At 37.7% G+C, this 24,274-nt stretch overlaps 1 protein-coding gene across 2 annotated transcripts in view; it reads left to right on the top strand.

The window, feature by feature from the left end:
• The first annotated feature begins 2,757 nt into the window (after window positions 1-2,757).
• mAChR-B (muscarinic acetylcholine receptor) overlaps window positions 2,758-24,274 on the top strand; it is a 43,953-nt gene continuing 22,436 nt past the window's right edge. For both annotated transcript variants that reach the window (XM_069502164.1, XM_069502163.1), the window contains exon 1: window positions 2,758-2,953. The gene's annotated coding sequence lies outside the window, so the exon portion shown is untranslated. The remainder of the gene's footprint in view (window positions 2,954-24,274) is intronic.

Raw genomic sequence — 24,274 nt, 5'->3', positions numbered from 1 at the left:
TAGGTACCTATACTTAGTACGCGACGGTCGGGGAGGGAACGCCCCGCACACCCGCACAGCCACCGCGCTAACCCGGTGCGGGCGAGCGCGGGTGACGTGTGAGAGTGCGGGGCGTCCCCCCGCCTCATACCCTGACTGCCATCTCAACCCTTCGCGGACTGTACCCTTGGCTGCAATCTCATCTGGTGATAAAGCAATAAAGTTCAAATAAATGGTCAGGCCTGTGGCAGTAAGTGGCAATCACATGTGAAGTTGCTCTCCGACCAGTGGCCACTCGCTGTACCATGCCGACTGACAAGGGTGAAACAAGCAAACAACCAATATTGTGTTTAAACAATCTTTATTATAAAAAATTGTGTGATAGGCTTGCGTTTGATGACAATCATGCTTAAAAAACTGGCCAAGTGCGAGTCAGACTCGCGCACGGAGGGTTCTGTACTACACTTCCTTTGTCCATGCTTATATTTTAAGCATGGAACACTGAAACACTGTGTTTAATTCTGTCATTTTTCACGTAGGTTTTTTCTGGAACACAGGCCCCTCGATGGATTATCTTATTAATTATATTCCTAAATCCATTTATATTAAACAAAAACAATACAAATAAAGAAACGAAAGAAATCCCAATTAGTCTGACAAGTTTGATGGATTGGAAATAACTCACGTTTTATCCTATTTTTGTATATTTAGTTATTTGATTGGGCGTCTTATTGATTACTTAGATGATGCTCGAGAATTTATCCGAGTAGATTCGGGGTTTTTAGGGTTCCGTACCTCAAAAGGAAAAAGGAACCCTTATAGGATCACTTTGTTGTCTGTCTGTCTTTATGTCTGTCTGTCTGTCTGTCCGTCTGTCCATCTGTCTGTCGTGTCTGTAGGTCTTAAGCACAAGAAAAGGGACATCCAAAAACCGTGAATTTGTGGTTAGATTACAAAAAAAATGTATGTAGTATTTTCAAACTTCAAAGTAACATCTACACCAAGTGGGGTATCATAATTTTATGAACGGACTTTAGCTGTAAATTCTAAGACAGATTTTTATGCATAATCATGTAAGAAGCTGTAAGAGTAAATATTCTACAAACTACTATATAAAATTGTATCAAAATGCTTTACTTTGAAGATCAAACCCCTTCGGTAGATATTTTCATGCACGCGTATCCAGTGACCAAAGCCTGGAAAAATTGAATAAGCGCTCACTACTGGTCTGGAAAAAGGACGTGTGCGGGTAAAAAATCAAAAAATAAAAAATTTACAAATATTTTATACTAGCTGATGCCCGAGACTTCGTTCGCATGGAATTCAGTTTTTAAAAATCCCGTAGGAACTGTTTGATTTCCTGGGATCAAAAGCCGATGTCACTCTCCAGATCTTTAACTGTACCCCTGCAAAAAATCACGTCAATCCATTACACCGTTGCGACGTGATTGAAGGACAAACCAACAAAGAAAGACACTTTCGCATTTATAATAAGGATACCTACTGATTATTCATGGCTAATTTTTCAGCTACCTGGGACAAAAAAAATAGTTAGGTCATCCAAAGAGGCGGTGATATCGTTGATTTTTTAAATTTAATTTATTGTTTTAGTTTTAATTTTTTTTTTTTAGTAAATTTATTTTTAATATTACAAAAAACAAAAATACCAAACTTATTCTAGAACATAAAAATTACAAATCGAAAATATCATCTAAACCACCGCAACTAGGCAGGGTGCGGTGGTTAGTTACTTTTTTTTAGTTAAATTTTTCATACATTTATTCATAGCTTATTGTTAAATAATATCTAATTCTAGTGTGCGATATTTCTTTTACATTTTATTAATTTTAAGGAGTTGAACACAATAATAAAGCGACATTTTACACCCAATATATTTCTCGTAAAATTCATAATAGTACCCTCTCTCTCTTCGGTCGTTCCTTCATTGCTGAAGATCGTGGTCCTGGCAACCTGCCCTCGAATGGATTATCTGTTTCCATCGGCTTCTGTCGGTGGCCGTTTTCGCAATGTGATAAAATCTACACCTGCTGGACTCCTTTAGCTGGTCGGACCACCTAGTTGGTGAGCAGCCTCTCGGTCTTTTGCCCTCAGTGTTGCCCGTCAGTATGAGCTTTTCTAAGCTCAGCTTAGAAAAAAATAGTACCCTATAGAGCACTAAATAATGCCCAGGACTTCATTTGCGTGGATTTAGGTTTGAAAATCCCGTGGGTGCACTTTGATTCTCCGGGATAAAATGTAGCCTATGTCCGTCTTCGGGGTGCAAGCTATCTTTATTTCAAATAAAGAACGCCCGCGATTTCGTCCACGTGGGCTTAGGTATAGTTCCCGAGGGAACTCTTGATTTTCCGAGACAAAACAAACTCCGCCTTTCTCCGTCCCCGGGATGCAAACTATACCAAAGAGTGCTATATTAGCAGTCTTTGGTATAGTTTGCATTTCCCATATCACTTTATCTTCCAATATTGTCATGCAAACTACACGTTTCTGAAATTTCAATTCAATCGGACAGTTGAGATTAACCGAAAAATCAGTTACCAGCTTAGATGGAATGACAACATACAGACAAAGTAAATAATCTAACAAAAACCCTTAAAACAAATCTATTCAAATATTGAAGCGAAAGATGCAACTGCCTCGATAGAGCACAGGAAAAAACTTCCTATTAAACAAAGCCAATCGTATTAAAACGGCATCGAAAGCGGCGTAGCCTGTTGCGTGGAGGCTCTACGCCGTAGCAGTTAAGCCGCGGCCGCCGACGTCCCCGCGCGTAGGCGCTAGTCCACACGTAGAGCCGACGACTCCGTGGAAATCTTCTTGGTCTAAACCTCAAGTTTTTACGTAAAAAAGATACATGAAACTTTTCAGTTTTAAATGAAGAGAAACGGTTTTGCGAGTGATACTTTTTCTGCTGGAATTATATTATGGTATCGCTAAGGAATTTTTCTCTAAGCTGGTAAGTAGACTTTTTATAATCTCATAATTTTTTTACACTATTGACTTAAATTTTGGAAACTCTTGTGTACCTATATGTGAATAATTTATTTTACACAATTCACTAAGCTTAAATATTAAATTACGTTCAAGCATAAAAATATTATTTTAACTTAAATATTTTATTTTTCTTATACAAATTCTATTTTAAAAATATAATTTGTAATTTCTTTTTATCCTTTCTTATACAAGTGTATAAGTAGGTATTGAGTAATAGCATTTTTGAATTAAGTATTATGATTTTTGGTCATTTAAATTTGTAATTTTTTTACAAACATGTTAACCAATACTCATATTATAATTCATAATATCAATTACCAATAACCATAAAATATACTCAGGAGTTGATGTAAATTATTTAAATAATCGCCTAATAAAGTCCCTAAAGTGACTCCTTTTAATAATATATTTTAGTTATAATATTATATTTTTTAAGGTTTTAGTTTTAGTTTAAATTATTAATTAATTAACTTTTAATTTTAAATGTATATTGGAATGTATATCAAACTTAATAAAAATTAAAATTAAATAAAAGATATATTTCACCGATCAATTAATTAAATTATTTAACATTGATGATAATATTATGATTCTCGATAATTTGAACCAGTTATTTTACTTACCACAATATGATAAATCTTACTTATACAAAATAAAACTTTGCTTATACAATATTCATGGTGCACATACTCATATATTTAAACAGTCATAATAATCACCACACATATTATAAATTCGAAAGTGTGTTTGTTTGTTGGTTTGTTGATTTGTCCTTCAATCACGTCGCAACGGCGCAACGGATTGACGTGATTTTTTGCAGGGGTATAGTTAAAGATCTGGAGAGTGACAAAGGCTTTTTATCCCGAAAAATCAAACAGTTCCTACGCGATTTTTAAAAACCTAAATCCACGCGAACGAAGTTGCGGGGATCAACTAGTATGAAATATACGCATAAAAATACAAATTGATTGTAGTGAGGATCTACGAGTAGGTATGTATCTTCTTCTTCGCTCTGGGCTGGTTTCCGCACTTAAACGTTTCCGTCTGTTGTGCGTGCATTGCCCCTCCCCGCCGAAGTCTTCACTCCAGCCATCCAAGCTCGCTCCAGAAGCCAAATAGACCGCCCAGGTTGCCGAGGGCTTCATGGAGTGAGGTCGGGGAACCTAAATGGCGCTCGCGTTGATCTGCTACGCCCGTGCACTCCAGGAGCACGTGCGTCGGTGTTTCATCGACCTCCATGCAGGCCCTGCACAGAGGACTGTCGGTGACACCTATAACGAAAAGGTGTTTGTTTAGTGGGCTATGCCCTGTTATGAGTCCCACCACCTTCCTAAGTTGAAATATACGCATAAAAATACAAATTGATTGCAGTGAGGATCTACGAGTAGGTATGTATATTAATACATAAAATCCTTTATACTTACATAAAATCCTGCACTCACATATTGACTCTCCTGTGCTTCTGTCTTTAATAGACATTAATATTAGATATCCCAGTCGCAATCCGGGGAATTTTAAAACGTTTTCTCTTAATGTATACAAAAATAATACTTCATTTTATAACCCGATAGTTAGAAAGTGCAGATTATATAACGAGTTGGTCAGCGATATTGATATATTCAACGGCAAATCTGCTGTGTTTATCAAATCAGTTCGAAAGTGTGACACCCTGCGCACCATATAATACCGTAATTCTACTTTTTAATTCAATTAATGTAATTCACTTATATTCTTGTTTTCTAGGTTCTTATAATTTACATATAATTTATATAAATACGTTTTTGTTTTGTATAATAACTAACACAATAACACGTAAGTACTTTATTTAGTGTTCGATTTTTAACAAATTTTTAGTTCTATGTTCTTTTATCATAGTATAGGTATTGTTTAATAGTGAGTCCGTTACTAACTTCGTACACGTCCATTACTAATAACTGCATTTGTACACACTTTTTTTTGGAGAGTGACTAGTTTTATTCATGGCTTGTATTACTTTATCAATTATTGTCATAATCTGTTTTGTGTGTCCAATAAATAAAAATAAAATAAAAATAAAATAAATACAGTTATTAAATAAAACTCATAATATTTTTGCGTCATTTAATTACCCAACACGTAAACTTTAATTCACCATTTAACTTATTAGGAATAAAACATTTATTCACACAAGTCCTGACGATTACCGTAAGTATACTCTAAATGAGAGGACATTTCATATAAATGAAAATGGCTAAAGGTCGTCTCCACACTTTTATAGCCACTTCAAAAACGACGACACGACGACCTGAATTAAAAAACCGACCAAGTGCGAGTCAGATTCGCGCACCAAGGGTTCCGTACTACAGTCATATTTTTTCGACATTTTCTATTCAGACTATTCAGGTTTGTGCACGCAATACAGCTGTACCCTTGAAAAAAATTGGCGGCGTCACTCCACGTCTCTGCTTTGATCCGCTTCAGTTGACAGGTACCCTTACTTATAGCGTAATATTGTACAAACTTTCGTGTCTCGAACGCTCGGCAGAGACCGATTCTGATATGAAGTTTAACTAACTACATGTAACTACATACTTGTACTTTAATTAACAATTTAGGTATATTGTTAACTATGTAACATTGTAATTATTTATTATTATTATTATAGTCTTTTTGTTCCTTAATAATGGTTCTTACACTTATTAACACACACTTTTATTTATGTCTGTAGTTTGTTATTATTTATATGTATTATTTGATTTAATGTTAAGTAACTATATATATATATATATATATATATATATATATATATATATATATATATATATAATATATGTTAATATTATATATAATTAAGTATTTTTATTTATTAAGGACCTCTCTGATGAGTGTAGGCCTCCTCCAAAAAAACATTGTAATTATAGAGATCTTAATTTGAGAAATATTTCAAATACTAGATGATGCCCGGATTTCGTCCGCGTGGATTTATGTTTTTGAAAATCCCGTGGGAACTCTTTGATTTTCCAGGATAAAAGTTGCCTATATCAATTTCCGGGATGGAAGCTACCTCTGCACCAAATTTTATACAAATTGGTTAAGCCGATGGGCCTTTAAGAATCCCGTGGGAACTTTTTATTTTCCGGGATAAAAAGTTTATGTCCGTATGTAAAAAAAGTCAAAAGATCCTTCCCCGGAATGTAAGCTGTACCAAATTTCATCAAAATCGGTTAAATTGTCAGCCGTGAAAAGCTAGCAGACAGACAGACTTTCGCATTTATAATATTAGTATGAATAGTATGAATTATAATTTAGTCTCACTTTTATTGAATATGTTGGTTTGGACCAAGACTTTTAATATTGACAAGTTATAGCGATCTTACCGGGATGTCATCATCATCATCATCACAAACCAACGCCGGCCCACTCCCTACTTGTTAGGGGTATCTTCTCAGAATGAAAAACATTTAGGCCATAGACATTTACGCTGGCCAAGTGCGAATTAACTGTTATGATGGCACTAATTCAATGTATAATCAGGCAATTTCATAATGCATGCCACTTTGTGGATTGCAATATACTAAAAGCACGTAAAAGCATTCTTAGCCTGACCTCTACCATGACTCTACGACCTACGACGGATTTTAAACTGAATTTGCGAAACGAATTTTCTCACTTAGGGAGTGTAAGATCAAATTACTATGGAGTCGACAAACATTCTATTCCTAACACATTTTTTATTTTATTCGTCTATTTATTACTAGACTAATTACTTATGCTCGCGATTTCGTCCGCGTAGACTAGACAAATTTCAAACCTCTATTTCACCCCCTCAGAAGTTGAATTTTCAAAAATCCTTTCTCACTGCGTACAGTAGTTTGAGCTGTGCGTTGATAGATCAGTCAGTCAGTCAGTCAATCCTTTTATATATTTATATGAATATGATATGATGATGCCTGCGACTTCGTTCACGTGGATTTAGGTTTTTAAAAATCCTGTGGGAACTCTTTAATTTTCCAGGATAAAAAGTAGCCTATGTCCTTCCCCGGGATGTAAGCTAACTCTGTACCAAATTTCATCAAAATAGGTTAAACTGTTGGGCTGTGAAAAGCTAGCAGACAGACAGACAGACAGGCAAACAGACAGACAGACAGATAGACACACTTTCGCATTTATAATATTAGTATGGAAATATGGATTTAGTAAGCTAGCTCTCGATTGTGATCTCACGTGGTGGTAAGTGAGCGATCTAAGGCTGAGATTTATAGAGCGTAGGTACTTTAACTTTGCACAGACTTAACTTAGTGTTAAAAAGAGACTTTACATCTCTGATCAGTACCCTTATTATAAATGCGAAAGAGTGTGTGTGTTTGTTGGTATGTTGGTTTGTTGGTTTTTCCTTCAATCACGTTGCAACGGTGCAACGGATTGACGTGATTTTTGCATAGGTATAGTTAAAGACCTGGAGAGTGACATAGGCTACTTTTTATCCCGGGAAATCAAGGAGTTCCCACGGGATTTTTAAAGACCTAAATCCACGCCTATGAAGTCGCAGGCATCAGCTAATAAAAAATATATATCTTTTTTAATGGTGACGCAAAACTTCGTGAGGAAACCTGTATACCTGAGAGTTATCCATAATGTTCTCAAAGGTGCGTGAAGTCTTCCAATCCGCACAAGGCCAGCGTGGTAGACTATGGTCAAAACCCTTCTCACTCTGAGAGGAGACCCGTGCTCTGTAGTGAGCCGGCGATGGGTTGATCATGATGATGATAGAGCTGCTAGTGTGTAATGTCTTTTTGTCTGCATGCTATAAGTACTCGTCAACTAACCACACCGAATGGCTCACTTAGGCGGCTTGCCGGATTTGTCCATTTCCGCCTTGCTTCCCGCCGTCGTCGCTGTCCCTTGATGATACCTACTAGGCTAATGTGTTAAAGCTCTTTGCGTACCACATCAAGCTCCGTTACTACTCCCAAGGACCCAGTATACTTAGACTATGAAGTATCACTATGAGTTTTGAAAACTTTTTTCTATAGCATTCAACACCCAAGATTCGTTGCATTGTACGATCATAAATATGTTAATTTCATGAAAAAAGGAAGATTTGATGAATAGTTTTGGAGCTATAGCGCTCCTCAATGGGTAATAGCGAATAAAAATTGCCGCCATGTAAATTTAAAAATAATTCAAAATATACCAATCTTGAAAGCTGTGAAAGCCTAGTGGTAAGGACATCCACCTCCTAATCGGAGGTCGGGAGTTAGATCGCAGGCACGCACCTCTAACTTTTCGGAGTTATGTGCGTTTTAAGTAAGTGATTATCACTAGCTTTAACGGTGAAGGAAAACATCGTGAGGAAACCTGCATGCCTGAGAGTTCTCTATAAAGTTCCCAAAGGTATGTGAAGTCTACCAATCCGCAGTTGGCCAGCGCGCGTGGTAGATTATGGCCAAACCACTTCTCACTCTGAGAGGAGACCCGTGCTCTGTAGTGAGCCGGCGATAGGTCTATCATGATGAATAATCTTGACGGTACGGAACCCTTCGTGTGCGAGTCCGAATCGTACTTGACCAGTACTAATACTTATACTACTATACTTTGACCTTATTTTTATTTTGTACTAATCTTGCTTTATAATAAATTCTAGTCAACATTCTCATAATATAATAACATATAAGCATGCAAATGAATAATATTTAATATCTAGTAATGATAATTTTAATAATTTTAATCCTATTCTTATTGTATCTTTAATATTTACCATTTTATTGTACCTAAAATTGTATTTGCAATACCCTGACAGCTAGGGTCTCATGTATTTAGCTTTTAGCTTTAAGCACCCAACATCAATTTATGTAAATGTACATGAAAGCAAATAAATAAATCTGAATCTGAATCTGAATCCAGTATTTTCCCGTTTTATGGTTCGTCGCTTCAACCGTGACCCATGAAAGTCCACCTTTAGAATGGTCATGGTAGCGGATTTAATCGCATGACGTGGCCACGATGTTGATTGACCACATATTCGCGACAGTCGCTGAACACGACTGCAATTTGTGGTAAGCATTTACGTGCGGTTTTGTACCCAGCTACATTATTGTTACTTGAATGATACTACGGTTGCGCCAAGTCTGATTGGACCTTAATCTAAATATATAAAAGGAAAAGGTGACTGACTGACTGACTGGCTGACTGATCTATCAACGCACAGCTCAACTTCTGGTCGAATCCGAACGAATCGGGCTGAAATTTCGCATGCAGATAGCTATTATGACGTAGGCATCCGCTAAGAAAGGATTTTTGAAAATACAACCCCTAAAGGGGGGAAATAGGGGTTTGCAATTTGTGTAGTCCACGCAGACGATGTCGCGAGCATAAGCTAGTCCATACTAATATTATAAATGTGAAAGTGTGTATGTCTGTCTGTCTGTCTGGTAGCTTTTCACGGCCCATCTCTTCAACCGATTTAGATGAAATTTCTTATTAAATTCTGTCTGGCATTTTCTTATTACATTATTTAGAAAAAGATGCAAATATGTACTTTGAAATTTCGTTGCCATCAGAATCATTACCAATATAGAAAGTGTAGGTAAAAACAATAAGTATAATAAAAATTATAAAAAGCCTGCAGATCCATTGCAAGATGAGCCTGATAGACGCCTTACCTCGAGCCCTGTTTTACATTTAAGCTGGCGTAGCAAGCTCACGTACTGCACGTAGCTCGAGTGAGCTGAGTAAGCACATTTTATTTATTTATTGCCACTGTCTGACATAACGCAGTTCTCAAACATAATTATTGAAGAAACAGATAGAAACGAAATGGTTACTGGTTTCCTTGTTCGTATAAATGAAATACAATTAGAGAAATCGAATTCAGTTATTATCAGAAAACTGTTTCAGATAATATAACTTTTCAAAAACAAAACATTGCACCTTGGTGATATATAATAAAATCCACAAGCCTTATGCATCAATCTTATAGGTATATACAGGATGTAACCAGAACGCTAGCAAAACGAAGACAGGTTATAGTACTGATGATTACTGGTATGATACCACAGAAAAACCCGAAAAAAAATTAAAAAAATCCTGTATTTTGTAAAAGTTCACGATATATAGCAAATAAAACATTTGGCTGACGCTAGAGGTCAACGAACGTTGCGGAAGTAGGCCACTCAGAGTCGCCGAAGGTGCCGCGTCGTTAGCGGGGCATTGACCCGAGTTTTGCACGCTATACATGGCGGATTTGAAAGATACTAATTCACTAAAACTACAAAATGAGGCAAAAGGTTATTGGTATTGGATTGTGTTTAGATAGTATAACTATAACGCTAAGTTATTGCTAGCGTTCTTGTTACACTCTGTACAATATGCAAAGGTACATTATTAGCACTTCATCATGATCAACCCATGGCCGGCTCACTAGAGAGCTCCTTTCAGAATGAAAAGGGTTTGGCCATAGTCTAACACGCTAGTCACTCACACCTTTTCTTTCTTACTTGCGTGTATATTTTAATATGCAACTCAATGAGCTAAATACGCACACGACTGGCCTTACTCCTACGTTCGTTCAAGGATTCTGTCCATTCTGTCTTCTAGTCTGCGTCCTCAGATAGCTCACAATATCCCCGACGGTCGCGCCATTGTTATGAAAACAATCCACGATCGCGTCGCGCTGCTCAACAAATACGAGTCCCATTTATTAGAAAGTGGAGCACTTTAATTAAAATTCATTGCGAAAATACGATAGCATCGTCTCGCGAGCCTAAGAGCATACTTTTTAAATTCAAGGAACCAAAAGCAGATCCAAAGCTTAATTTGCTGAAACAGACTTATCTATATGGTGCAACATGAAGCGATATTACAGGAGTCATTTTGTATGGACTACCTATATTATATTTTTGAGTTGTTATCAAAAGAGACGTCTCACGCAGCACGCCGCGCCTCTGCTCTACTGGTGTGCATTGCGCCTAAGAGTTCATTTTATCCATACTCCATACTAATATTATAAATGCGAATGTGTGTCTGTCCGTCTTTCCGTCTGTCTGTCTGTCTGTCTGTATGTCTGTCTGTCTGCTGGCCTTTCACGGCCTATCTGTTCAACCGATTTTGACGAAATTTGGTACCGCGATAGCTTGCATCTCGGGGAAGGACGCTTTGGAAGGCTATACTTTGTATCCCGGAAAATCAAAGAGTTCCCACGGGACTTTTAAAAACCTAAATCCACGCGGACAAAGTCGCGGGCATCATAAAAACTGTTTATAAACTATTTTTATTCTAATTTTTTTTCAGAAATAAAATACGACAAACAAAAAAAAATTAAATAGAAATAGATATTATGCACCGTCCGCCTACAACATGCAGGAAAACCTATATACTGGAGCCAGTAGATACTATTATATATTCTGTGCTGGAGCTATAGACAAGGAATATTTTAAGCTTAATATGAGGTCGTTATTTCAAAATCACAGACAGACACTTCAGTTTTTTATTAGTAGGTATTATAGATTACCTGTGTTGTGCAATAAAAAAAATTGAGATAAAATCCTACTAATATTATAATTAATGTGAAATAGTGGATGTCTGGATGTTCGGATGTTTGTTACTCAATCACGCAAAAACGGCTGAACGGATTTAGATGAAATTCGGAACGAAGATAGATTATACCCTGGATTAATACATAGGCTACTTTTTTCCCAGAAAATCAAAGAGTTCCCGCGGGATTTTGAAAAATGTAAATCCACGCGGATGAAATCACGGGCATCAGCTAGTAAGCAAATAAAAGAAAATAAAACAATTATTGATTAGAAAGTAAAGCACTTTTAATTAAAATTCCGTGTAAAATATATATCTACGATACCTACAAACAATAGCAGTTTCTAGTACAAAGAGTCTAGGTACCTCTTGAGGTTCTTTATGAACTTTTCAACTCCGCCGCCGCTCCGCTCCGCACGGCTCCACGCTCCGTCGATTTATTAACACGGCCATTTTTAATGGTTCTGCATTCATTTGAACAACTTTTTATTCTTTGTATGCACCGAGGAATTCTCTTTAATTATATTCACGCTATCAGAAAAACACGGGTTTACATTTATTTATTTTTGTTTAATGGAAAAACCAAATTTAGTAAAGACTGGCTGAGGTAGTAATTTTTTTCGGAGATTACCTGCTACGTATAAACTTAACTTTACAACTTTATGAGAGGCTTCGGCCGTGGCTAGTTACCACCCTACCGTCGAAAACGTGCCGCCAAGCGATTTAGCGTCCCGGTACGATGCCGTGTAGAATCCAAAGGGGTATGGGTTTAATAAAAACTGCCATACCCCTTCCAGGTTAGCCCGCATCTTCTTAGATCGCATTATCACTTACTACCAGGTGAGATTGCAGCCAAGGGCTCACTTGTATCTGAATAAATAAAATAATAATGAATCTAAATAATATAAAATGGAAACTCACTGACTGACTGGCTGATCTATCAACGCACAGCTCAAACTAAGTACTGGACGGATCAGGCTGAAATTTGGCATGCAGATAGTGGCATGTTTTATGACGTAGACATCCGCTAAGAAATGTTTTTTTGAAAATTTCACGCGGACGAAGTCGCGGGCATAAGTTAGTAAATATAATAATTATTCATATCACGCGTATAAAGACTTGATATCACCCAACAAACAACCAAAGAAAGAAGTCCGAACTTCACGCCGACTTAGTTCAAGTTACTTGATCTCATTTACTGAAATGTGATATGGTTGAACGAGGCCGGAAGAAATGTGCTCGTTAGCAACTTCGAGAAGGAATCCAGAAGTTTATTTTTTATTTGAAGTTTTATTTGTATTTCATGCTCGATTAAATTCTTGTTTTGATTGGCTTAACAGTGACGTTTTTAGGGTTACTTAAGGGTAAAAACGCAACCCTATTAATGTCACTCTGCTGTCTGTCTGTCTGTTTGTCGCCCTGTCTGTCTGTCCGCGTGTCACAGGTATCTAGCTCGTAGAAGAAATGAGTCACAAACCTGAATTTTTGATGTTCAGTGTAAAACGACTCAAAACTAAATTTTGAATTGGCAATTCAATTAAATCATTTCAGGGGGCTGCCATAGGAAAAGAAGCCGAAAAACAATTTTTTGTAAAAGTATCATTGTCTTAATATAATATCATGAACTTATTAAATAAAAGATGAATACTTTTTATTTTAAATTTGGCGTGCAGATAGCCATTATGATGTCTGACATCCGCTAAGAAAGGATTTTCGAAAATTCAACACCAAGAGGGTAAAATAGGGGTTTGAAACTTATGAATAGAATAGAATAGAATAGAATAGAATGTTTTTTTATTCATGTAAACTTTTTAAAAGTGCTTATGAATAGTCAGGTAGTTTTAATTTACCACTGGTTCGGAATGCCGTTCCTACTGAGAAGAACCAGCAAGAAACTCGGCGGTTGCTCTTTTTAATTTTCCATTTACAATGTTATTACATGTAGTCCAAGCGGACGAAGTCGCAAGCATAAGCTAGTATTTCATATAATTTTTGAATTTTATTTGAAAATTTAGTGCACATTTCTTTGTTGGAAAAGCACTTCTATTTCCTGGCATTCTTTTTTTTATTAATTTCCTAAATCCATACTACTTAAAACCGGTATATATTATCAGTACGAAAGTGTGTCTGTCTGTCTGTATGCTAGCCTTTCATGGCCCCTCCGTTCAACCGATTTTGACGAAATTTGGTACAGATAAAGCTTGCATCTTGGGAAAGGACATAGGCTACTTTTTATCCCGGAAAATCAAAGAGCTTTCCACGCAGACGAAGTCGCGGGCATCATCTAGTAGATTCATATTCTCGGATTTCAGGTGTTGACGTACAAAGTGTCGTGCTCTTCCACGTATTCACAGCACAATTTAGCTAGTAGGTATTTCGTAACTTTGCTCCAACATCGCACTGACTGACCCACTAACCTGAAGCCGCCATCTCGCATCGCATGTAACATGCATGTATGCATGGATCATGTGTCATGCAACTCAATACGGAAAACTTATCTTCTGAAGTTCTGCTCGGTATTTGAATGTTAAACAAGGTGATATTTCGTCAAAACTATACCAACGGTACGCGACAGGTCGAGATGGCAATCGGGGAGGGAACGCCTCGCACACCTGCACAGCTCCTGCGCTGACCGTGTGCGGGGTGTCCCCCCACCTCATACCCCGATTGCCATTTCAATCTATCGCGTACTACACTATAGATTTTCAGAGAAGTTTCCTACAAAGTCCGCCAGTACAAACCTCAAAATCGGTTGAACGTGTGGCGGTTGCCACAATAGAAACTAGATGGCGCTGTTCAATCGATGACATAGTCCCGAACAAATGTACCGCCGACAGTACTCGCAATAACAGAGTTTTCTGCAATCTGGACTATATATAGAAGTTTCAAGACATAACCGTCGGCCCAGCTGGCGCTACCGAGCACAACCAACCGCTCGGTGGGAGATCTTTGGTACGGTCGAGCCTGCACACCGCTCCCGTACAAACGGATGGGCTGTGAAAAGCTAGCAGTCTGTCTGCTAACTTTTCACGGCCCATCCGTTCAACTGATTTTGACGAAATTTAGTACAGCGATAGCTTGCATCCCGGGGAAGGACATAGGCTTTTCATCCCGAAAAATCAAAGACTTCCCACGGGATTCTTAAAAACCTAAATCCACGCAACAAGTTGGAGGCATCATCTAGTATTAGTATTTAGTGTGGACTAGCTTACGCTCGCAACTTCGTCCGCGTGGACTACACAAATTTCAAACCCTTATTTCATCCCCTTAGGGGTTGAATTTTCAAAAATCCTTTCTTAGCGGATGTCTACGTCATAATAGCTATCTGCATGCCAAATTTCAGCCCGATCCGTCTAGTAGTTTGAGCTGTGCATTGATAGATCAGTCAGTCAGTCAGTCACCTTTTCCTTTTATATATTCAGATAAATTCAGTGTTTGTTTGCGTCATGTTTTACAAATACAAATACAAATCATTTATTTGCTGATTGTAGCTAGGTATGTTACGCAGGCGAAGCCAGCGGCTGACGCATAGTGAGCCAGCGCAACACCCATTCCCATTCCCACGTCCGAAAATTTGACAGAATATTCTCATCGGTAGTAATAAACACTAGTAATATATATATATCAAAATATATATTATTATTACAAAATAAATATATAATACTGTGTGTATTATATATTTATTACATATATACACACACACACATATACACACACACACAGCTGTTTCTAACTGTGATAGTGTAAATATGTTTAATTTTATATCTACCTTACATGCCGATTTCATTTCCTTTTTATTATAAAATGAGTCATGAATTTTAAGGAGACTGCTGTCGCCTAAAACACAGGTATATACCTAGCTTAGGGACAGTCGGTATTTGTGTATACTTAACAAAATTGGTATGTTATTATAATCATGTATTTTGTACTTTTAAATTTGCAGTTGTACTTGTAACCTATGTATGTTTTTGATTTGTTTTTGAATAATAAAAATAAAAAAAACATTGAATATATTAAGTATAAGGATATTATCGCCAAATAGTTTTTTTTCCATCCACCTCCTGCGAGCCTAAACATCACTGGTATATAAATAAGTCGTTAATTACAATTGTTGTGTTGTTTACAGTAAGTAATCAAAAACACATTACACGATAACATGATCACGAGGCCCTGATTGTTTAGATTACGTCGGATTACGCACCAAAATGTTCTCCATTTGTATTCCAAGCTCGAAACCCCCAATTACACTAGTGTACAGAATACTACATAATAGTGTGCTTAGCATAAATATAATAGGTACAATCTACTCTGATATATCCTTAGGTATAGAGATACATCTCTATATATGTATAAAAATGAATCGCTAAATGTGTTGCTGATCGCAAATCTCGAGAACAGCTAAACCGATTTCGCTAATTCTTTTTTTATAATATTACTGGATGGTTCTTACGGAGAGAAAAATTTAAAAAATTGCTTGAAAAAGAATCGACCGTTAGGCGGTACGAAGTTCGCCGGGTCAGCTAGTAAGTAATAAAATTGTTCAAACCATTTTACTATAGAGCCTTTAAAATAGAAAATTCTAAATATGGAGAACGCCATATACAGCCATTTGAGAGTTAGCCAACATTCAGCTCGACACAACACAATCGCGTCGCGCAAACAATTCCAGCAAGTTTGCGTTAAATTCTGTCTCCGTGCACAAATTGCATGCTGCCCGGGATAATCCTCCGCTCGGGAGCCGTGCTGTACCGAATGACGTTCAACTTCAACTCGACCTCATTATTACAATGTCTTGTAGAACTACACTTTGTTAGTATAGCCTTTTTTATTACATTACCAGCGAACCGCCCCGGCTTCGCACGGATGCAATGTAGAGATGTGGTGATTTCAGTCGACTTGACTTCTTCCGACATCTTGAACAATCATCGTCATATTTCAACAAATTAACACAAAACCTCCGCTTGAATCACTCTATCTATTATTTAAAACCGCATCAAAATCCGTTGCGTTGTTTAAAAGATCTAAGCATACAGAGGGACAAATGGCGAGAAGCGACTTTGTTTTAAACTATGTACAGATTATTTATATGATAGGTACATTCTACTCCTTACACAGATACTTTATTGTTGCTCTTAGCAACATACTTAGCTCCCTTGCCAAATTTAAAACAGTAGTAATTACAGGTGATTTAAATTTGGACATCAAGTCCGGTTTTATAGATTCTCGTTCTCAAGATTACCTTAATACCCTCGCTTTTTATGGCTATTTACCAGCCCACACTTCAGCAACGCGAGGCAACAACTGTCTAGATCATGTCATTCTGCGTACTAAAACGCCAGCTATAACGCTTATTCTAGATACTTCTGTTACTGATCATTTTTCAACTTTAATAGCCCTTGTCAAACATATACGCACATCTTCAGCATACAATACACTTACAAAAGTTAACTACGAAAGTTTAGATAAAGCTATTGGTAAACTAGATTTATCATATATTTATACTATACTAAATCCTGACAAAGCTACTGACTGTCTTATTAAGTCACTGACCCAAGCTATCTCCGAAAATACAACTATCTTAAGACTCCCCAATAAAAAGAGAACCTTAAAACCCTGGATTACCCAAGGGTTATTAAGATGTATGCGAAATAGAGATTCGATGCATAAACAAGTCAAAAAGTTTCCAGATAATGAAGTCCTTAAACTTACCTACAAACGGTACAGGAATTTTTGTTCTAAGGTTTTAAAAAAAGCAAAACGCTTATATGACTCACAAGAAATAGATAGAGCAGGAAATAATATAAAACAGTTGTGGGATACGCTTAAAAAAATATGCTTCTCTTCAAAACCTTAACAACACAGCCCACAATTGTTAAGTTCTGACTGTACTACTCTTCAATCTTGTAATGATGCTAATTCTTTCTTCGTAAATATAGCCAAAGAACTTGCTGACAAAATTGGTCAAAGTTCAGCAACTACAACTTTTAGAACAGTCTCGACCTCTGTTAATTGTTTGTCTTCATTTGTATTAGATCAAACAGACACTGAGGAAGTTATTTCTGTTATTAAATCGTTGAAATCTAACGCTGCCACTGGTTGGGATGGAATTTCTCCAATAATATTAAAAAGATACTCACAAATTTTGGCCCCTATTCTATGTTACATATTTAATCAAAGTTTTTGCTTTAGGTCTGTTTCCAACAGCCTTTAAAAAGGCAATTATAATACCAATTTTCAAAAGTGGTGATGAAAAATCTATAAATAATTACCGGCCGATTGCGATACTTACGGCACTGTCAAAAATCCTAGAACGTTTGGTTTGCACAAGACTAGTCCATTACCTTGAGCACTACAACTTGATTTCCACCCAACAATTCGGGTTCAGAAAAAATAAAAGTACAAACGATGCTGTTCTCGAACTCACAAATAACGTTATTAGCCATCTAAATAATCGTAACAAAGTTCTAACCATATTCTTGGACCTTGCGAAGGCCTTTGACACAGTTCCCATTCCTACTCTCTTAGTCAAGTTAGAAGGAATGGGTATTCGTGGTAATCAATTGAAATTCTTCCGTAGCTACCTTACTGGGCGAACACAAACGACAAAAATCGATAATAACTTGAGTAATGAGCTACCAGTTTCTTATGGCGTCCCGCAAGGTAGCATACTTGGCCCGACTCTCTTTCTTGTCTTTATCAACGACCTCTGCAACCTTCAAATTCCAAATGCCCAAATAGTCTCCTTCGCCGATGACACAGCAGTTACCTTTCATGCTAAATCCTGGACTGGACTTGAAAGAGCCGCTCAACTTGGTTTCAACACTGTCCACGACTGGCTACTTTCTCATTTTTTAACTCTCAACATTACCAAAACCAAATTTATGACCTATTCAATACGTTCTAATACACAGCCTACAACTCCTTTAACCATCAAAGTTCACTCTTGCTCCGATAGGCTAAATGCCAACTGTCATTGTGACTCCATAGCTTCTACTGATAAAATTAAATATCTCGGTATTGTTCTGGATCAAAAATTAAACTTTAAAGACCACGTCGACTTACTCACTAGCAGGGTGCGAAAATTAATTTTTATTTTCAAAAATCTACGAAGCATTGCAAATTCTACTGTGATCCGTAATGTGTATTATGCTCTTTGCCAATCAATAATTCTTTACTGCATCAGATGTTGGGGTGGCACTGCTAAAACTATTTTAAAGCCCCTTGAAATTGCTCAGCGGGCTATACTAAAGGTGGCAACTTTTCGGCCTATCCTCTTTCCTACTACGTTATTGTATAAGGATTGTGGCGTCCTTAGTGTCAGAAAGCTTTTTATTTTAAATATAATTATACACCAGCACAAAAATACTCCATACAGATATATTGAAAAGCGGCGTCAAGATAAGATCTGCACCTTACGTGCGCCTAAATTAGCCTTTACAAAGCGATTCTACTACTATCTTGGCCCATTTCTATATAATAAGATTAATGCAGAATTACCCATCTTTAAGTTGCCGCTTACTCAGTGTAAAAAGAAAGTTATATCCTTTTTGTTGAATAAATCTTATGACGAAACAGAAGATTTCTTACAATCTATCAGTACATCTACTATATTCTCAATAAATAATAATAACTAAAGTGAATAGAAATAAATATAATTTATTTATTTTTTATTTATTTATTAGTTTAATTTACTTACACATTACTTAATATACACATAACCCAATACCCCTACACATTTACACTTACACACACACACACACACACACACACACACACACACACACACACACACACACACACACACACACACACACACACACACACACACACACACACACACACACACACACACACACACACCCATAGGTTTCCTTTGCAACAATCTAGGTTCATACGTTTATTTAAATGTAAAACGTTATAGATCAACAACTTTCTGCAAAAAATGTATTTATTTATTACTTTTTAGATAACCGAGGGAGAGGGCTGGCTATCCTTAACACAGATCTAAAAATCTAGCTAGGATAGCCAGTTCTTGATCTTGTAACATTCATAATATTAAGCACTAATTGTTCAAGATCAAACCCATGTATGTGTGTAACTATATGATTGAAAAATAAACGTTTTATTTATTTATTTATTTTAGATAAATAAAATAGAGATATTCAAGCGATTTTACTATCTTCTTCTGTCGTAACACAGCATAGTGGTCGAGGTCGTAACGAAGTGACGTTTTTGGGGGCAGATATTATGCGCATCACGAGCATTCGCCGATATTACAATGGAAACCCACCCACTCAAACTTTAAAATAGAAAATTCTAATACGGAAAACGCCATATCCAGGCATTGGAAAGTAAGCTAACATTCAGCTCGACACAACACAATCGCGTCGCGCAAACAATTCCAGTAATTTTGCGTTAAATTCTGTCTCCGTGCACAAATTGCATGCTGCTCGGAATAATCCTCCGCTCGGGAGCCGTGCTGTACTGAATGACTTCAACTTCAACCCGACCTCATTATCAGGGGGCACGGCAGTGCCCCGCCAAGACGAGCCAAACTAAAGGACGTTATACACATAGACCTTTTAGAGGTTATACATGACTGTAGTCTTTGGACGGGGCCCTACACATGTTGTCTCGAAGCGTTTCGACGTACATATTTTCGAACAGTCACAGCTTTGGTCTGGATACCACTAGAAAGTTGAAATTTTCAGGATATGGTGTCCTCAGCACATTTGTTAAATGTACTGTGTATCAATCATCTAGCTTTTATGGATTCAGATTTATTACAATTTCTTGTAGAACTACATTTTATTGGGAAAACCTCTATAATCGGGCGGCTTTCCACCAAAGCGGAGAGGAACGGTGGAGAGGGGCGAAGAGGAGACAGGGTATTTTGTAAATAGCCTAAATAGCTCAAATGAAATCCGTAAGGTCGGCCGGTTCAAAGTTCAAACCCCACCCGTTGCACTATTGTCGTATACACTCCTAGCACAAGCTTTATGCTTAGTTGTAAGGGAAAGGGGAGTATTAGTCAATGATCAACATGGCTATTCATTAGGAAAAAAGATAATCCTACTTACTTAGTTATTTTCACATTTTCCGGCTTAGGTTTGTTGAAAATCATGCAAGCGGAGAGGAGAGAAGATGTTTTTTTTTAAAGAATATTAGCCATGCTAATCAGGACTAATATTCCCCTTTCCTCTCCAACTAAGCGTAAAGCTTGTGCTAGGAGTAGGTACGACAATAGTGCAACGGGTGGGGTTTGAACCGCCGACCTTTCGAAATTCAGTCCGCTCCTCAACGGTTGAGCTATTGAGGCTCGAAGGCTTTTTTTATTTTTGCAGATTTGATCTTGGAACTTTCAATGCCGACAAAGACAAAGCAAAAGTCACTCAACCGCATATTCTAATCTAAGACTTCGTCGATTCAGGTAACTTTTGTCGATGAGCTTTAAGATACGAAAATCCTTTGAATGTTTGAAATTACCAGAGTTTAGAGATCAATTTAAATTATTTATCTCCTTGTCAAGTTTACAAAGTTTCCAGTTATTATAAAGCTAGGGAATTCAAATATAGGCCAATCAAAGTACACGATTTGTTTAGGCTTTACTTTTTAGGGTTCTGTACCCGACGCTTTCGTAAGGAACATGATGAATAAACTGGACAGGTAGCATGTGAAAAATGACGCGAAAAGCCTTTTGAATGTAACATTGCCTAGGTACCTTACTTAAAGTAACCTGTGAAAAAGCAAAATCTCACAAACTGCAAATTAATACAGTACAGCACTCTTGCTTTATTTTGCACGCACGTGGTCGTAGACCCGAGCCAAAGAGCGCGCGAGCGAGAGCACTCGTTTAGCTACAACACAAGCTTGCTTTGCTTTGCAAATAATATGTTACAAATATGAGAGTTTTACATGAAACCGTTATCTCTTTCTAAAGTTCGATGTGCAATATTTCTTGCCGAGTAGGTACTGTAAGTACCTATATTGCTCATCGCTAACACACTACGCAAGAATAAATAAAGCACTTTTATTTATTTCTTGCGATGAATAAATACATTGAACATTTTTTATCGCAACCTGACTCTTTTTAGTCGCATAAAAAATGCATGAACCTCACACGAACACTCTTCAACCCTGTATTTCCGAGTCCCGATCCATCATGGTTAGGGCCCGGATTCGCAAAGGATATTCGCTTCGACGTCTGTTGAATTGCAAACTGAAATACAGCTATTTTATAGATTAGACTGACAGGAAGTGTCTGGATGAGGAAGGCTGAGACAGGGTGTGGTGGCGCTCTTTAGGGGAGGGCCTATTATTATCTAAATATATGGAAGGAAAAGGTGACTGACTGACTCACTGACTGACTGGCTGATCTATCTACGTACAGCGCAAACTACTGGATGGATCGGACTGAAATTTGGCATGCATATAGCTATTATGACGTAGGCATCCGCGAAGAAAGGATTTTTGAAAATTCAACCCCTAAGGGGGTGAAATAATCTAAATCTAATCTAAATCAGCCTGTGCTGTCCCACGTCTGGGCAAAGGCCTCCCTCCGATCCTTCCACAATTTTCTATTTCGTGCCTCTTCAGGCCACGTAACTGTAAATTTATCTAATTCATCACGCCAACGTCGCCTCGGCCGACCACGCTGGCGTTGATGATTCTGGGGCGTCCAAAAAGAAGCAGATTTTGCCCATAACTCATCTGGCATACGGCACACATGACCTGCCCAGTCCCATTTGAGTAAAGCGGCTGCAAGGCCAACGTCAGCTACTCGCGTTTTGGAACGTATAGCAGAATTCCTTACGCGATCTGCTAGTTTTATACCTAGTATGCTGCGTTCCATGGCTCTTTGGCAAACCTTGAGCTTGGACTTTTGAGAGTTTGTCAGGGACCAAGTCTGAGCACCATACGTGAGAGTTGGCAGAATGCACATGTCCATGAGCTTTCGCTTAAGATGTAATGGGTGAAATAAGGGTTTGAAATTTGTGTTGTCCACGCGGACGAAGTCGCGAGCATAAGCTAGTAATATGGAGCATAAAAATGGTGGGTTGCAGTATACTAGGCTTACAATAGCCAAAGCGAACGTAAAACAGAAGGAATACGATTTCACAAGTAAGTACCTCTGCTTGAGCGAGAGGGACTGAGGGGGCCACGCTAGTTGCTGCATATCTGTAGGTATACTGTGCTACGAGAGATATGAGCGTTGCCACTTGCCATCCAATGCGGTTGACATCCAATCAACTCGCATGAAACATATCCAATCCACATTTCAAGGTGTGGGACGCTCTTCCGGCGTCCGTATTTCCTGTCAGTCACGTATTAATTATATCTCCCTTGCGTCCGATAAGGTGTGATAAGTTGGAGGTCTCAAATACCACCTAGGCAATGAGTTTTCCAATGTAAACATCACTGAAATAAATCAGTACCCTTATTATAAATCCGAAAGTGTGTTTGTTTGTTGGTTTGTCCTTCAATCACGTCGCAACGGAGCAACGGTTCGACGTGATTTTTTTTGCATGGGTATAGGTAGGTCATAGGCTACTTTTTATCTCGGAAAATTTAAGAGTGCCCACGGGATTTTAAAAACATAAATCTTCAACAATAATTTTTTTTAAAGACCTGTTCAACGATATCCCACACTGGGTTAGACAACCCAGTACTTTACTACCATTACAATCTAGCCTATGAAAGAGGCTAATAAGCAATATTATATTAACCTAAACTTATAAACGTACTTATACCTAAGAATCTGTCCATTGACTTAGCTTAGTTTATAGTTAAGATACCTTATTGGAAGACACTTTGTTCTTGTGTTCTTTAAATTGCACTAGCACTATGCTTTCACTTTGTTCGTGTGATCTTTGATTTGCACTAGCACTACACTTTCACTATAATAGACAAGAAAACAAAATTCATCCCAACTTTACATGTAGGGGGAGCTACCCTAAAAAAATATCACAATTTTTTTTCACCACTTTGTTGGCGTGATTAATATTTTTAAACCCATGCCAAATTACAGATTTCTAGCACTAATAGTCTCTGAGATTAACCGAGGACGGACGGACGGACATGGCGAAACTATAAGGGTTCCTTGTTTACTACGGAACCCTAAAAACAGCACTATATGGTACTGAGGCGATCTCAAACAGGCAGTGCGATTGTCTAAAACCTGCATCAATCATTATTACAATCTCAATTGTTCTGATTGACTGAATTTGTGCGATTCTTGTTGCAACAATGCATTGTGGCCAATAGTGAGCGAGCATTAACCAATCAGAGATGGTTATCGTGACATTGTAGCTGTCAAACAACCGCGGTAGAGCCACAGTATAATATAATATTATTATGTTCGCTCTCGCTCTAACAGTAGGTAGTCAAGTAAACAACCCCAATATGACACGAGTAGATATTTACTAAGCTTTACACTAGCTCACGCATACCACGACGTGCCACGGACGTTCCGTTTGCGCCCAGTTCGATGGCAAATTGTGGCAAACAGAGCGTCCGTGACACGTGCGTCGTGGTGTGCGTTATCTGCGCTATGAGTGAGTGTACCTACAGTCAGCCGCTAGTATGAAGCTTCCCCTCTGGCACAGAATATGTAATCTGATATATCTACTCGTGTGCCAATATCTCATTTAAATAGACACTGATTTACCAAAGCAGTTAAACCAAAAACAAGGCTTCATTGGTTTAACTGCTTTGGTAATATAGTTCCATAATAATACTTTTGGTGCCGGTGCCAATTAGCTTTAGCTGCGCG

The sequence above is a fragment of the Maniola hyperantus genome, chromosome 12 (genome assembly GCF_902806685.2).
Source record: "Maniola hyperantus chromosome 12, iAphHyp1.2, whole genome shotgun sequence".
Lineage (NCBI taxonomy): Eukaryota > Metazoa > Arthropoda > Insecta > Lepidoptera > Nymphalidae > Maniola > Maniola hyperantus.
Note: the sequence above shows the minus strand (reverse complement) of the source record. Positions and strands in the feature narration are given on the sequence as shown.